At 43.5% G+C, this 9,908-nt stretch overlaps 23 non-coding genes and 21 pseudogenes across 23 annotated transcripts; all 44 read right to left on the bottom strand.

Moving 5' to 3' along the window:
- Positions 1-47: 47 nt before the first annotated feature.
- On the bottom strand, positions 48-166 carry LOC131709991 (5S ribosomal RNA). The gene has a single exon (XR_009311856.1). It is a non-coding gene; the product is annotated as a 5S ribosomal RNA (ribosomal RNA).
- Positions 167-280: 114 nt separating this feature from the next.
- On the bottom strand, positions 281-389 carry LOC131715334 (5S ribosomal RNA; annotated as a pseudogene).
- A 114-nt stretch (positions 390-503) lies between these two features.
- Positions 504-622, bottom strand: LOC131709981 (5S ribosomal RNA). The gene has a single exon (XR_009311846.1). It is a non-coding gene; the product is annotated as a 5S ribosomal RNA (ribosomal RNA).
- A 114-nt stretch (positions 623-736) lies between these two features.
- LOC131714473 (5S ribosomal RNA) lies at positions 737-845 on the bottom strand (annotated as a pseudogene).
- A 114-nt stretch (positions 846-959) lies between these two features.
- Positions 960-1,068, bottom strand: LOC131714472 (5S ribosomal RNA; annotated as a pseudogene).
- A 114-nt stretch (positions 1,069-1,182) lies between these two features.
- LOC131715303 (5S ribosomal RNA) lies at positions 1,183-1,311 on the bottom strand (annotated as a pseudogene).
- A 100-nt stretch (positions 1,312-1,411) lies between these two features.
- On the bottom strand, positions 1,412-1,530 carry LOC131709971 (5S ribosomal RNA). Its single transcript, XR_009311835.1, has one exon. It is a non-coding gene; the product is annotated as a 5S ribosomal RNA (ribosomal RNA).
- A 114-nt stretch (positions 1,531-1,644) lies between these two features.
- On the bottom strand, positions 1,645-1,763 carry LOC131719060 (5S ribosomal RNA). The gene has a single exon (XR_009317956.1). It is a non-coding gene; the product is annotated as a 5S ribosomal RNA (ribosomal RNA).
- A 114-nt stretch (positions 1,764-1,877) lies between these two features.
- Positions 1,878-1,986, bottom strand: LOC131716537 (5S ribosomal RNA; annotated as a pseudogene).
- Positions 1,987-2,100: 114 nt separating this feature from the next.
- LOC131714471 (5S ribosomal RNA) lies at positions 2,101-2,209 on the bottom strand (annotated as a pseudogene).
- Positions 2,210-2,323: 114 nt separating this feature from the next.
- LOC131714470 (5S ribosomal RNA) lies at positions 2,324-2,432 on the bottom strand (annotated as a pseudogene).
- A 100-nt stretch (positions 2,433-2,532) lies between these two features.
- LOC131709960 (5S ribosomal RNA) lies at positions 2,533-2,651 on the bottom strand. The gene has a single exon (XR_009311824.1). It is a non-coding gene; the product is annotated as a 5S ribosomal RNA (ribosomal RNA).
- A 100-nt stretch (positions 2,652-2,751) lies between these two features.
- On the bottom strand, positions 2,752-2,870 carry LOC131709949 (5S ribosomal RNA). Its single transcript, XR_009311813.1, has one exon. It is a non-coding gene; the product is annotated as a 5S ribosomal RNA (ribosomal RNA).
- A 114-nt stretch (positions 2,871-2,984) lies between these two features.
- LOC131714469 (5S ribosomal RNA) lies at positions 2,985-3,093 on the bottom strand (annotated as a pseudogene).
- A 114-nt stretch (positions 3,094-3,207) lies between these two features.
- Positions 3,208-3,336, bottom strand: LOC131715302 (5S ribosomal RNA; annotated as a pseudogene).
- A 100-nt stretch (positions 3,337-3,436) lies between these two features.
- Positions 3,437-3,555, bottom strand: LOC131709939 (5S ribosomal RNA). Its single transcript, XR_009311803.1, has one exon. It is a non-coding gene; the product is annotated as a 5S ribosomal RNA (ribosomal RNA).
- Positions 3,556-3,669: 114 nt separating this feature from the next.
- On the bottom strand, positions 3,670-3,788 carry LOC131719049 (5S ribosomal RNA). The gene has a single exon (XR_009317945.1). It is a non-coding gene; the product is annotated as a 5S ribosomal RNA (ribosomal RNA).
- Positions 3,789-3,902: 114 nt separating this feature from the next.
- On the bottom strand, positions 3,903-4,011 carry LOC131716557 (5S ribosomal RNA; annotated as a pseudogene).
- Positions 4,012-4,125: 114 nt separating this feature from the next.
- On the bottom strand, positions 4,126-4,234 carry LOC131714467 (5S ribosomal RNA; annotated as a pseudogene).
- Positions 4,235-4,348: 114 nt separating this feature from the next.
- Positions 4,349-4,457, bottom strand: LOC131714466 (5S ribosomal RNA; annotated as a pseudogene).
- Positions 4,458-4,557: 100 nt separating this feature from the next.
- LOC131709928 (5S ribosomal RNA) lies at positions 4,558-4,676 on the bottom strand. Its single transcript, XR_009311792.1, has one exon. It is a non-coding gene; the product is annotated as a 5S ribosomal RNA (ribosomal RNA).
- Positions 4,677-4,776: 100 nt separating this feature from the next.
- Positions 4,777-4,895, bottom strand: LOC131710109 (5S ribosomal RNA). The gene has a single exon (XR_009311978.1). It is a non-coding gene; the product is annotated as a 5S ribosomal RNA (ribosomal RNA).
- Positions 4,896-5,009: 114 nt separating this feature from the next.
- Positions 5,010-5,128, bottom strand: LOC131711523 (5S ribosomal RNA). Its single transcript, XR_009313409.1, has one exon. It is a non-coding gene; the product is annotated as a 5S ribosomal RNA (ribosomal RNA).
- A 114-nt stretch (positions 5,129-5,242) lies between these two features.
- LOC131710603 (5S ribosomal RNA) lies at positions 5,243-5,361 on the bottom strand. The gene has a single exon (XR_009312485.1). It is a non-coding gene; the product is annotated as a 5S ribosomal RNA (ribosomal RNA).
- A 114-nt stretch (positions 5,362-5,475) lies between these two features.
- Positions 5,476-5,594, bottom strand: LOC131713071 (5S ribosomal RNA). The gene has a single exon (XR_009314959.1). It is a non-coding gene; the product is annotated as a 5S ribosomal RNA (ribosomal RNA).
- A 114-nt stretch (positions 5,595-5,708) lies between these two features.
- LOC131709917 (5S ribosomal RNA) lies at positions 5,709-5,827 on the bottom strand. The gene has a single exon (XR_009311781.1). It is a non-coding gene; the product is annotated as a 5S ribosomal RNA (ribosomal RNA).
- A 100-nt stretch (positions 5,828-5,927) lies between these two features.
- LOC131712367 (5S ribosomal RNA) lies at positions 5,928-6,046 on the bottom strand. The gene has a single exon (XR_009314260.1). It is a non-coding gene; the product is annotated as a 5S ribosomal RNA (ribosomal RNA).
- A 114-nt stretch (positions 6,047-6,160) lies between these two features.
- Positions 6,161-6,269, bottom strand: LOC131714465 (5S ribosomal RNA; annotated as a pseudogene).
- A 100-nt stretch (positions 6,270-6,369) lies between these two features.
- On the bottom strand, positions 6,370-6,488 carry LOC131714154 (5S ribosomal RNA; annotated as a pseudogene).
- Positions 6,489-6,588: 100 nt separating this feature from the next.
- LOC131713918 (5S ribosomal RNA) lies at positions 6,589-6,717 on the bottom strand (annotated as a pseudogene).
- Positions 6,718-6,831: 114 nt separating this feature from the next.
- Positions 6,832-6,940, bottom strand: LOC131715543 (5S ribosomal RNA; annotated as a pseudogene).
- Positions 6,941-7,040: 100 nt separating this feature from the next.
- LOC131713382 (5S ribosomal RNA) lies at positions 7,041-7,159 on the bottom strand (annotated as a pseudogene).
- Positions 7,160-7,273: 114 nt separating this feature from the next.
- On the bottom strand, positions 7,274-7,382 carry LOC131715640 (5S ribosomal RNA; annotated as a pseudogene).
- Positions 7,383-7,482: 100 nt separating this feature from the next.
- LOC131715896 (5S ribosomal RNA) lies at positions 7,483-7,601 on the bottom strand. The gene has a single exon (XR_009315383.1). It is a non-coding gene; the product is annotated as a 5S ribosomal RNA (ribosomal RNA).
- A 114-nt stretch (positions 7,602-7,715) lies between these two features.
- LOC131709906 (5S ribosomal RNA) lies at positions 7,716-7,834 on the bottom strand. Its single transcript, XR_009311770.1, has one exon. It is a non-coding gene; the product is annotated as a 5S ribosomal RNA (ribosomal RNA).
- A 114-nt stretch (positions 7,835-7,948) lies between these two features.
- LOC131709894 (5S ribosomal RNA) lies at positions 7,949-8,067 on the bottom strand. Its single transcript, XR_009311758.1, has one exon. It is a non-coding gene; the product is annotated as a 5S ribosomal RNA (ribosomal RNA).
- Positions 8,068-8,167: 100 nt separating this feature from the next.
- Positions 8,168-8,296, bottom strand: LOC131713689 (5S ribosomal RNA; annotated as a pseudogene).
- A 100-nt stretch (positions 8,297-8,396) lies between these two features.
- On the bottom strand, positions 8,397-8,505 carry LOC131714464 (5S ribosomal RNA; annotated as a pseudogene).
- Positions 8,506-8,605: 100 nt separating this feature from the next.
- LOC131709883 (5S ribosomal RNA) lies at positions 8,606-8,724 on the bottom strand. Its single transcript, XR_009311747.1, has one exon. It is a non-coding gene; the product is annotated as a 5S ribosomal RNA (ribosomal RNA).
- A 100-nt stretch (positions 8,725-8,824) lies between these two features.
- On the bottom strand, positions 8,825-8,943 carry LOC131709952 (5S ribosomal RNA). Its single transcript, XR_009311816.1, has one exon. It is a non-coding gene; the product is annotated as a 5S ribosomal RNA (ribosomal RNA).
- A 100-nt stretch (positions 8,944-9,043) lies between these two features.
- On the bottom strand, positions 9,044-9,162 carry LOC131720756 (5S ribosomal RNA). Its single transcript, XR_009319653.1, has one exon. It is a non-coding gene; the product is annotated as a 5S ribosomal RNA (ribosomal RNA).
- Positions 9,163-9,262: 100 nt separating this feature from the next.
- LOC131709873 (5S ribosomal RNA) lies at positions 9,263-9,381 on the bottom strand. The gene has a single exon (XR_009311737.1). It is a non-coding gene; the product is annotated as a 5S ribosomal RNA (ribosomal RNA).
- A 114-nt stretch (positions 9,382-9,495) lies between these two features.
- LOC131711806 (5S ribosomal RNA) lies at positions 9,496-9,614 on the bottom strand. Its single transcript, XR_009313694.1, has one exon. It is a non-coding gene; the product is annotated as a 5S ribosomal RNA (ribosomal RNA).
- A 114-nt stretch (positions 9,615-9,728) lies between these two features.
- LOC131713917 (5S ribosomal RNA) lies at positions 9,729-9,857 on the bottom strand (annotated as a pseudogene).
- Positions 9,858-9,908: the final 51 nt, after the last annotated feature.

The following is a 9,908-nucleotide window of genomic DNA, read 5'->3' as shown; positions in this document are numbered from 1 at the left end:
TTGTCCTCCACACATTTCAATTGTAAAATGTAATTACAAAAATGTAATGCCTGCAGCACTTGATATTCCCAGGTGGTCTCCCATCCAAGTACTAACCAAGCCCAACATTGCTTAGCTTCTGAGATCAGACGAGATCAGGCTTATTCAAGGTGGTGTGGCCGCAGGCGATTGCATTTCTGCTTTCATGACTTTTATGTGTAGTGAGCTGGGGGTGATTCCTACAAAATTTCCTTTTGTCCTCCACACATTTCAATTGTAAAATGTAATTACAAAAATGTAATGCCTGCAGCACTTGATATTCCCAGGTGGTCTCCCATCCAAGTACTAACCAAGCCCAACATTGCTTAGTTTCTGAGATCAGGCTTATTCAAGGTGGTGTGGCCGCAGGCGATTGCATTTCTGCTTTCATGACTTTTATGTTTAGTGAGCTGGGGGTGATTCCTCCAAAATTTCCTTTTGTCCTCCACACATTTCAATTGTAAAATGTAATTACCAAAATGTAATGCCTGCAGCACTTGATATTCCCAGGTGGTCTCCCATCCAAGTACTAACCAAGCCCAACATTGCTTAGCTTCTGAGATCAGACGAGATCAGGCTTATTCAAGGTGGTGTGGCCGCAGGCGATTGCATTTCTGCTTTCATGACTTTTATGTGTATTGAGCTGGGGGTGATTCCTCCAAAATTTCCTTTTGTCCTCCACACATTTCAATTGTAAAATGTAATTACAAAAATGTAATGCCTGCAGCACTTGATATTCCCAGGTGGTCTCCCATCCAAGTACTAACCAAGCCCAACATTGCTTAGCTTCTGAGATCAGGCTTATTCAAGGTGGTGTGGCCGCAGGCGATTGCATTTCTGGTTTCATGACTTTTATGTTTAGTGAGCTGGGGGTGATTCCTCCAAAATTTCCTTTTGTCCTCCACACATTTCAATTGTAAAATGTAATTACAAAAATGTAATGCCTGCAGCACTTGATATTCCCAGGTGGTCTCCCATCCAAGTACTAACCAAGCCCAACATTGCTTAGCTTCTGAGATCAGGCTTATTCAAGGTGGTGTGGCCGCAGGCGATTGCATTTCTGCTTTCATGACTTTTATGTTTAGTGAGCTGGGGGTGATTCCTCCAAAATTTCCTTTTGTCCTCCACACATTTCAATTGTAAAATGTAATTACAAAAATGTAACGCCTGCAGCACTTGATATTCCCAGGTGGTCTCCCATCCAAGTACTAACCAAGCCCAACATTGCTTAGCTTCTGAGATCAGGCGAGATCAGGCGAGATCAGGCTTATTCAAGGTCGTGTGGCCGCAGGCGATTGCATTTCTGCTTTCATGACTTTTATGTTTAGTGAGCTGGGGGTGATTCCTCCAAAATTTCCTTTTGTCCTCCACACATTTCAATTGTAAAATGTAATGCCTGCAGCACTTGATATTCCCAGGTGGTCTCCCATCCAAGTACTAACCAAGCCCAACATTGCTTAGCTTCTGAGATCAGACGAGATCAGGCTTATTCAAGGTGGTGTGGCCGCAGGCGATTGCATTTCTGCTTTCATGACTTTTATGTTTAGTGAGCTGGGGGTGATTCCTCCAAAATTTCCTTTTGTCCTCCACACATTTCAATTGTAAAATGTAATTACAAAAATGTAATGCCTGCAGCACTTGATATTCCCAGGTGGTCTCCCATCCAAGTACTAACCAAGCCCAACATTGCTTATCTTCTGAGATCAGATGAGATCAGGCTTATTCAAGGTGGTGTGGCCGCAGGCGATTGCATTTCTGCTTTCATGACTTTTATGTTTAGTGAGCTGGGGGTGATTTCTCCAAAATTTCCTTTTGTCCTCCACACATTTCAATTGTAAAATGTAATTACAAAAATGTAATGCCTGCAGCACTTGATATTCCCAGGTGGTCTCCCATCCAAGTACTAACCAAGCCCAACATTGCTTAGCTTCTGAGATCAGGCTTATTCAAGGTGGTGTGGACTCAGGTGATTGCATGTCTGCTTTCATGACTTTTATGTTTAGTGAGCTGGGGGTGATTCCTCCAAAATTTCCTTTTGTCCTCCACACATTTCAATTGTAAAATGTAATTACAAAAATGTAATGCCTGCAGCACTTGATATTCCCAGGTGGTCTCCCATCCAAGTACTAACCAAGCCCAACATTGCTTAGCTTCTGAGATCAGGCTTATTCAAGGTGGTGTGGCCGCAGGCGATTGCATTTCTGCTTTCATGACTTTTATGTTTAGTGAGCTGGGGGTGATTCCTCCAAAATTTCCTTTTGTCCTCCACACATTTCAATTGTAAAATGTAATTACAAAAATGTAATGCCTGCAGCACTTGATATTCCCAGGTGGTCTCCCATCCAAGTACTAACCAAGCCCAACATTGCTTAGCTTCTGAGATCAGGCTTATTCAAGGTGGTGTGGCCGCAGGCGATTGCATTTCTGCTTTCATGACTTTTATGTTTAGTGAGCTGGGGGTGATTCCTCCAAAATTTCCTTTTGTCCTCCACACATTTCAATTGTAAAATGTAATGCCTGCAGCACTTGATATTCCCAGGTGGTCTCCCATCCAAGTACTAACCAAGCCCAACATTGCTTAGCTTCTGAGATCAGACGAGATCAGGCTTATTCAAGGTGGTGTGGCCGCAGGCGATTGTATTTCTGCTTTCATGACTTTTATGTTTAGTGAGCTGGGGGTGATTCCTCCAAAATTTCCTTTTGTCCTCCACACATTTCAATTGTAAAATGTAATGCCTGCAGCACTTGATATTCCCAGGTGGTCTCCCATCCAAGTACTAACCAAGCCCAACATTGCTTAGCTTCTGAGATCAGACGAGATCAGGCTTATTCAAGGTGGTGTGGCCGCAGGCGATTGCTTTTCTGCTTTCATGACTTTTATGTTTAGTGAGCTGGGGGTGATTCCTCCAAAATTTCCTTTTGTCCTCCACACATTTCAATTGTAAAATGTAATTACAAAAATGTAATGCCTGCAGCACTTGATATTCCCAGGTGGTCTCCCATCCAAGTACTAACCAAGCCCAACATTGCTTAGCTTCTGAGATCAGGCTTATTCAAGGTGGTGTGGCCGCAGGCGATTGCATTTCTGCTTTCATGACTTTTATGTTTAGTGAGCTGGGGGTGATTCCTCCAAAATTTCCTTTTGTCCTCCACACATTTCAATTGTAAAATGTAATTACAAAAATGTAACGCCTGCAGCACTTGATATTCCCAGGTGGTCTCCCATCCAAGTACTAACCAAGCCCAACATTGCTTAGCTTCTGAGATCAGGCGAGATCAGGCGAGATCAGGCTTATTCAAGGTCGTGTGGCCGCAGGCGATTGCATTTCTGCTTTCATGACTTTTATGTTTAGTGAGCTGGGGGTGATTCCTCCAAAATTTCCTTTTGTCCTCCACACATTTCAATTGTAAAATGTAATGCCTGCAGCACTTGATATTCCCAGGTGGTCTCCCATCCAAGTACTAACCAAGCCCAACATTGCTTAGCTTCTGAGATCAGACGAGATCAGGCTTATTCAAGGTGGTGTGGCCGCAGGCGATTGCATTTCTGCTTTCATGACTTTTATGTTTAGTGAGCTGGGGGTGATTCCTCCAAAATTTCCTTTTGTCCTCCACACATTTCAATTGTAAAATGTAATTACAAAAATGTAATGCCTGCAGCACTTGATATTCCCAGGTGGTCTCCCATCCAAGTACTAACCAAGCCCAACATTGCTTATCTTCTGAGATCAGATGAGATCAGGCTTATTCAAGGTGGTGTGGCCGCAGGCGATTGCATTTCTGCTTTCATGACTTTTATGTTTAGTGAGCTGGGGGTGATTTCTCCAAAATTTCCTTTTGTCCTCCACACATTTCAATTGTAAAATGTAATTACAAAAATGTAATGCCTGCAGCACTTGATATTCCCAGGTGGTCTCCCATCCAAGTACTAACCAAGCCCAACATTGCTTATCTTCTGAGATCAGGCTTATTCAAGGTGGTGTGGACTCAGGTGATTGCATGTCTGCTTTCATGACTTTTATGTTTAGTGAGCTGGGGGTGATTCCTCCAAAATTTCCTTTTGTCCTCCACACATTTCAATTGTAAAATGTAATTACAAAAATGTAATGCCTGCAGCACTTGATATTCCCAGGTGGTCTCCCATCCAAGTACTAACCAAGCCCAACATTGCTTAGCTTCTGAGATCAGGCTTATTCAAGGTGGTGTGGCCGCAGGCGATTGCATTTCTGCTTTTATGACTTTTATGTTTAGTGAGCTGGGGGTGATTCCTCCAAAATTTCCTTTTGTCCTCCACACATTTCAATTGTAAAATGTAATTACAAAAATGTAATGCCTGCAGCACTTGATATTCCCAGGTGGTCTCCCATCCAAGTACTAACCAAGCCCAACATTGCTTAGCTTCTGAGATCAGGCTTATTCAAGGTGGTGTGGCCGCAGGCGATTGCATTTCTGCTTTCATGACTTTTATGTTTAGTGAGCTGGGGGTGATTCCTCCAAAATTTCCTTTTGTCCTCCACACATTTCAATTGTAAAATGTAATGCCTGCAGCACTTGATATTCCCAGGTGGTCTCCCATCCAAGTACTAACCAAGCCCAACATTGCTTAGCTTCTGAGATCAGACGAGATCAGGCTTATTCAAGGTGGTGTGGCCGCAGGCGATTGCATTTCTGCTTTCATGACTTTTATGTTTAGTGAGCTGGGGGTGATTCCTCCAAAATTTCCTTTTGTCCTCCACACATTTCAATTGTAAAATGTAATGCCTGCAGCACTTGATATTCCCAGGTGGTCTCCCATCCAAGTACTAACCAAGCCCAACATTGCTTAGCTTCTGAGATCAGACGAGATCAGGCTTATTCAAGGTGGTGTGGCCACAGGCGATTGCATTTCTGCTTTCATGACTTTTATGTTTAGTGAGCTGGGGGTGATTCCTCCAAAATTTCCTTTTGTCCTCCACACATTTCAATTGTAAAATGTAATTACAAAAATGTAATGCCTGCAGCACTTGATATTCCCAGGTGGTCTCCCATCCAAGTACTAACCAAGCCCAACATTGCTTAGCTTCTGAGATCAGGCGAGATCAGGCTTATTCAAGGTGGTGTGGCCGCAGGCGATTGCATTTCTGCTTTCATGACTTTTATGTTTAGTGAGCTGGGGGTGATTTCTCCAAAATTTCCTTTTGTCCTCCACACATTTCAATTGTAAAATGTAATTACAAAAATGTAATGCCTGCAGCACTTGATATTCCCAGGTGGTCTCCCATCCAAGTACTAACCAAGCCCAACACTGCTTAGTTTCTGAGATCAGACGAGATCAGGCTTATTCAAGGTGGTGTGGCCGCAGGCGATTGCATTTCTGCTTTCATGACATTTATGTTTAGTGAGCTGGGGGTGATTCCTCCAAAATTTCCTTTTGTCCTCCACACATTTCAATTGTAAAATGTAATTACAAAAATGTAATGCCTGCAGCACTTGATATTCCCAGGTGGTCTCCCATCCAAGTCCTAACCAAGCCCAACATTGCTTAGCTTCTGAGATCAGACGAGATCAGGCTTATTCAAGGTGGTGTGGCCGCAGGCGATTGCATTTCTGCTTTCATGACTTTTATGTTTAGTGAGCTGGGGGTGATTCCTCCAAAATTTCCTTTTATCCTCCACACATTTCAATTGTAAAATGTAATTACAAAAATGTAATGCCTGCAGCACTTGATATTCCCAGGTGGTCTCCCATCCAAGTACTAACCAAGCCCAACATTGCTTAGCTTCTGAGATCAGACGAGATCAGGCTTATTCAAGGTGGTGTGGCCGCAGGCGATTGCATTTCTGCTTTCATGACTTTTATGTTTAGTGAGCTGGGGGTGATTCCTCCAAAATTTCCTTTTGTCCTCCACACATTTCAATTGTAAAATGTAATGCCTGCAGCATTTGATATTCCCAGGTGGTCTCCCATCCAAGTACTAACCAAGCCCAACATTGCTTAGCTTCTGAGATCAGACGAGATCAGGCTTATTCAAGGTGGTGTGGCCGCAGGCGATTGCATTTCTGCTTTCATGACTTTTATGTTTAGTGAGCTGGGGGTGATTCCTCCAAAATTTCCTTTTGGCCTCCACACATTTCAATTGTAAAATGTAATTACAAAAATGTAATGCCTGCAGCACTTGATATTCCCAGGTGGTCTCCCATCCAAGTACTAACCAAGCCCAACATTGCTTAGCTTCTGAGATCAGGCTTATTCAAGGTGGTGTGGCCGCAGGCGATTGCATTTCTGCTTTCATGACTTTTATGTTTAGTGAGCTGGGGGTGATTCCTCCAAAATTTCCTTTTGTCCTCCACACATTTCAATTGTAAAATGTAATGCCTGCAGCACTTGATATTCCCAGGTGGTCTCCCATCCAAGTCCTAACAAAGCCCAACATTGCTTAGCTTCTGAGATCAGACGAGATCAGGCTTATTCAAGGTGGTGTGGCCGCAGGCGATTGCATTTCTGCTTTCGTGACTTTTATGTTTAGTGAGCTGGGGGTGATTCCTCCAAAATTTCCTTTTGTCCTCCACACATTTCAATTGTAAAATGTAATGCCTGCAGCACTTGATATTCCCAGGTGGTCTCCCATCCAAGTACTAACCAAGCCCAACATTGCTTAGCTTCTGAGATCAGGCGAGATCAGGCGAGATCAGGCTTATTCAAGGTGGTGTGGCCGCAGGCGATTGCATTTCTGCTTTCATGACTTTTATGTTTAGTGAGCTGGGGGTGATTCCTCCAAAATTTCCTTTTGTCCTCCACACATTTCAATTGTAAAATGTAATTACAAAAATGTAATGCCTGCAGCACTTGATATTCCCAGGTGGTCTCCCATCCAAGTACTAACCAAGCCCAACATTGCTTAGCTTCTGAGATCAGGCTTAAACAAGGTGGTGTGGCCGCAGGCGATTGCATTTCTGCTTTCATGACTTTTATGTTTAGTGAGCTGGGGGTGATTCCTCCAAAATTTCCTTTTGTCCTCCACACATTTCAATTGTAAAATGTAATGCCTGCAGCACTTGATATACCCAGGTGGTCTCCCATCCAAGTACTAACCAAGCCCAACATTGCTTAGCTTCTGAGATCAGACGAGATCACGCTTATTCAAGGTGGTGTGGCCGCAGGCGATTGCATTTCTGCTTTCATGACTTTTATGTTTAGTGAGCTGGGGGTGATTCCTCCAAAATTTCCTTTTGGCCTCCACACATTTCAATTGTAAAATGTAATTACAAAAATGTAATGCCTGTAGCACTTGATATTCCCAGGTGGTCTCCCATCCAAGTACTAACCAAGCCCAACATTGCTTAGCTTCTGAGATCAGGCTTTTTCAAGGTGGTGTGGCCGCAGGCGATTGCATTTCTGCTTTCATGACTTTTATGTTTAGTGAGCTGGGGGTGATTCCTCCAAAATTTCCTTTTGTCCTCCACACATTTCAATTGTAAAATGTAATGCCTGCAGCACTTGATATTCCCAGGTGGTCTCCCATCCAAGTACTAATCAAGCCCAACATTGCTTAGCTTCTGAGATCAGACGAGATCAGGCTTATTCAAGGTGGTGTGGCCGCAGGCGATTGCATTTCTGCTTTCATGACTTTTATGTTTAGTGAGCTGGGGGTGATTCCTCCAAAATTTCCTTTTGTCCTCCACACATTTCAATTGTATAATGTAATTACAAAAATATAATGCCTGCAGCACTTGATATTCCCAGGTGGTCTCCCATCCAAGTACTAACCAAGCCCAACATTGCTTAGCTTCTGAGATCAGACGAGATCAGGCTTATTCAAGGTGGTGTGGCCGCAGGCGATTGCATTTCTGCTTTCATGACTTTTATGTTTAGTGAGCTGGGGGTGATTCCTCCAAAATTTCCTTTTGTCCTCCACACATTTCAATTGTAAAATGTAATTACAAAAACGTAATGCCTGCAGCACTTGATATTCCCAGGTGGTCTCCCATCCAAGTACTAACCAAGCCCAACATTGCTTAGCTTCTGAGATCAGACGAGATCAGGCTTATTCAAGGTGGTGTGGCCGCAGGCGATTGCATTTCTGCTTTCATGACTTTTATGTTTAGTGAGCTGGGGGTGATTCCTCCAAAATTTCCTTTTGTCCTCCACACATTTCAATTGTAAAATGTAATGCCTGCAGCACTTGATATTCCCAGGTGGTCTCCCATCCAAGTACTAACCAAGCCCAACATTGCTTAGCTTCTGAGATCAGGCGAGATCAGACGAGATCAGGCTTATTCAAGGTGGTGTGGCCGCAGGCGATTGCATTTCTGCTTTCATGACTTTTATGTTTAGTGAGCTGGGGGTGATTCCTCCAAAATTTCCTTTTGTCCTCCACACATTTCAATTGTAAAATGTAATGCCTGCAGCACTTGATATTCCCAGGTGGTCTCCCATCCAAGTACTAACCAAGCCCAACATTGCTTAGCTTCTGAGATCAGGCTTATTCAAGGTGGTGTGGCCGCAGGCGATTGCATTTCTGCTTTCATGACTTTTATGTTTAGTGAGCTGGGGGTGATTCCTCCAAAATTTCCTTTTGTCCTCCACACATTTCAATTGTAAAATGTAATGCCTGCAGCACTTGATATTCCCAGGTGGTCTCCCATCCAAGTACTAACCAAGCCCAACATTGCTTAGCTTCTGAGATCAGACGAGATCAGGCTTATTCAAGGTGGTGTGGCCGCAGGCGATTGCATTTCTGCTTTCATGACTTTTATGTTAAGTGAGCTGGGGGTGAGTCCTCCAAAATTTCCTTTTGTCCTCCACACATTTCAATTGTAAAATGTAATGCCTGCAGCACTTGATATTCCCAGGTGGTCTCCCATCCAAGTACTAATCAAGCCCAATATTGCTTAGCTTCTGAGTTCAGACGAGATCAGGCTTATTCAAGGTGGTGTGGCCGCAGGCAATTGCATTTCTGCTTTCATGACTTTTATGTTTAGTGAGCTGGGGGTGATTCCTCCAAAATTTCCTTTTGTCCTCCACACATTTCAATTGTAAAATGTAATGCCTGCAGCACTTGATATTCCCAGGTGGTCTCCCATCCAAGTACTAAACAAGCCCAACATTGCTTAGCTTCTGAGATCAGACGAGATCAGGCTTATTCAAGGTGGTGTGGCCGCAGGCGATTGCATTTCTGCTTTCATGACTTTTATGTTTAGTGAGCTGGGGGTGATTCCTCCAAAATTTCCTTTTGTCCTCCACACATTTCAATTGTAAAATGTAATGCCTGCAGCACTTGATATTCCCAGGTGGTCTCCCATCCAAGTACTAACCAAGCCCAACATTGCTTAGCTTCTGAGATCAGACGAGATCAGGCTTATTCAAGGTGGTGTGGCCGCAGGCGATTGCATTTCTGCTTTCATGACTTTTATGTTTAGTGAGCTGGGGGTGATTCCTCCAAAATTTCCTTTTGTCCTCCACACATTTCAATTGTAAAATGTAATTACAAAAATGTAATGCCTGCAGCACTTGATATTCCCAGGTGGTCTCCCATCCAAGTACTAACCAAGCCCAACATTGCTTAGCTTCTGAGATCAGACAAGATCAGGCTTATTCAAGGTGGTGTGGCCGCAGGCGATTGCATTTCTGCTTTCATGACTTTTATGTTTAGTGAGCTGGGGGTGATTCCTCCAAAATTTCCTTTTGGCCTCCACACATTTCAATTGTAAAATGTAATTACAAAAATGTAATGCCTGCAGCACTTGATATTCCCAGGTGGTCTCCCATCCAAGTACTAACCAAGCCCAACATTGCTTAGCTTCTGAGATCAGGCGAGATCAGGCGAGATCAGGCTTATTCAAGGTGGTGTGGCCGCAGGCGATTGCATTTCTGCTTTCATGACTTTTATGTTTAGGGAGCTGGGGGTGATT

The sequence above is a fragment of the Acipenser ruthenus genome, chromosome 44, assembly GCF_902713425.1.
Source record: "Acipenser ruthenus chromosome 44, fAciRut3.2 maternal haplotype, whole genome shotgun sequence".
In the NCBI taxonomy this organism is placed as follows: domain Eukaryota; kingdom Metazoa; phylum Chordata; class Actinopteri; order Acipenseriformes; family Acipenseridae; genus Acipenser; species Acipenser ruthenus.
The sequence above is the reverse complement of the archived record's forward strand: the minus strand, read 5'-3'. Positions and strand labels throughout refer to the sequence as shown.